Raw genomic sequence first — 2,500 nt, forward strand, 5'->3', positions numbered from 1 at the left:
ACAGAATTTTTCAAACCTTGTCAAACCCCATTTTTATTGAAATTTCCTCGCACAATAAGCTCCCTATAATTAAGTCTATGATTTTTAGGACCTTCTCCAACTTACAAAATGATATTTAGGACCTTGCCTTGCCCTCACATGCCGTGCCCATTCAAGGCATTCCGAGAAAGTGAGGTTATTGGAGGCTTCGGATGGCGTGGCTTGCCTTGCCTTGCATTGGCATGCCATGCCCAAGTTGTGGCCTACACCAAGCCATTCAAGCCATGCGTTGCCTTACCTTGGAATTGCTCATCATCCAATGCATTCCGAGAAAGTGAGTGTAGGCGAGGCTAAGGATGGCTTGCCTTGCCTTGCCTTGCATTGGCATGCCATGCCCAAGTTGTGGCCTACACCAAGCCATTCAAGCCATGCGTTGCCTTACCTTGGAATTGCTCATCATCCAATGCATTCCGAGAAAGTGAGTGTAGGCGAGGCTAAGGATGGCTTGCCTTGCCTTGCCTTGCATTGGCATGCCATGCCCAAGTTGTGGCCTACACCAAGCCATTCAAGCCATGCGTTGCCTTACCTTGGAATTGCTCATCATCCAATGCATTCCGAGAAAGTGAGTGTAGGCGAGGCTAAGGATGGCTTGCCTCGCCTTGCCTTGGCATGCCGTGCCCATGATGTGGCCTTGACCAAGCCATTCAAGCCATGCGTTGCCTTCGCCTTGGCATGCCGTGGCCTTACCTCGCCATGCGATGCATTCCGACAAAGTGACGCGAAGCGGAAGCCTATCATGGCGTAAAAATGTCGACAAAATTTTTCGACATTTGAATAATGGGGTTTGACAAGGTTTGAAAAATTCAATACAAATGGTAGGCTTGAATGTCGACAAAGTGACGCGAAGCGGAAGCCTACCACGGCGTAAAAATGTCGACAGATTTTTTCGGACCTTGTCCTGCCATGGGCTGCGCGCAGCATGCCGGCAGCCTGTGCGCAGCGTGCGCACAGCATGTCGGCAGCGTGCGCACAGCATGCCGGCAGCGTGCGCGCACCATGCCGGCAGCCTGTCGACAGAATTTTTCGAAACTTGTCCTGCCATGCGCGCGCGCAGCTTGCTTGCAGCGTGCTGATTCTGTCGACAGTGAGGCTAGCGAAAGTTGTCCTGCCATGGCGTGCGCGCAGCCTGTGCGCGCAGCTTGCGCATCTGTCGACAGTGAGGCTAGCGAAACTTGTCCTGCCATGGCATGCGCGGCGCCTGCGCGCAGCCTGCGCGCAGCATGCGCACAACATGCGCGCAGGCTGTGCGCAGCGTGCGCGGAGCTTGCGTGCAGCTTGCGCATCTGTCGACAGTGAGGCTAGCGAAACTTGTCCTGCCATGGCATGCGCGCAGCGTGCGCGCAGTCTGTGCGCAGCATGCGCGCAGCCTGTGCGCAGCGTGCGCGCAGCTTGCGCATCTGTCGACAGTGAGGCTAGCGAAACTTGTCCTGCCATGGCATGCGCGCAGGCTGCGCGCAGCATGCGCGCAGCCTGCGCGCAGCATGTGCGCAGCATGCCGGCAGCATGGTTCCAGGTTTTTTCAAATGTCGACAGAATTTTTCAAATCTTGTCAAACCCCGTTTTTATTGAAATTTCCTCGCACAATAAGCTCCCCATAAGTAGTCTATGATTTTTAGGACCTTCTCCAACTTACAAAACTAAAAAATTCCTCCCGGATTTGTTTTAATGATTTTTTCAATTTTACGACTTCTAAAAATAATAAAAAATACTTCCCGACTTCAAAAATTTATGAAACTTTTTCCCATCATAGATTGCATGTTTCTTAGTATCCCTGCAAAAAATCACGTCCAAATACCTTGTATTGAATTATTTAGAGCCCATTATGACTCCTCGCGCATAGGTGATGTCTCTTCCTGTCAAAGGGCTAAATGCATAAAATGCTATATAGGGGGGTGTGTGTTGCCTGCATATGCATGGCAGCCCATGCCTTCCTAGCTGCAGCCCCCTTCCCCCACGCCACACCCATGTCATGTTGCCTCGATATGTTGCCTCGGTATTATGGGTTTGGTGTCGGGGTCGGGGGGCTGCCACCCATGGCGGTGGTGGCCGGAATCCGGCCGCCGCCACCATGCCGCCGCCATGGGTGAGGGAGGAAAAAAAAGGCGTGGAAAGTTGCGAAATGGGGTTGTCTAGGCTTTTTTTTGGCATGGGAGAGCATGGAGTGCTAGGAACTCCTTCTCAAATGCACGGGCATGTCGACCACAACCTCATTTCGCAACAACAACCACCCGTGTGGGGTGGCGGTGGGTGGATAGTCGCGGATTGGGGCTTGCCAAGCCAATGTTTTCAAAAAATTTCATCAAAATTAAAAACAAATGTTTTGTTGCCTTCGGATTTGTGGGCGAGCGGCGAGTCGGAGTGGAGCCGGTAAAGTTTAACCTCGGTGTGCACGGTTGTTTTTAGAAACTCAATCCAATGCCGGGGACGTTGAAAGTGACGCTCTTATGAGTTGCAAACCCGC

The sequence above is a fragment of the Prunus avium genome, unplaced genomic scaffold (genome assembly GCF_965620075.1).
Source record: "Prunus avium unplaced genomic scaffold, drPruAviu1.hap1.1 HAP1_SCAFFOLD_39, whole genome shotgun sequence".
NCBI lineage: Eukaryota > Viridiplantae > Streptophyta > Magnoliopsida > Rosales > Rosaceae > Prunus > Prunus avium.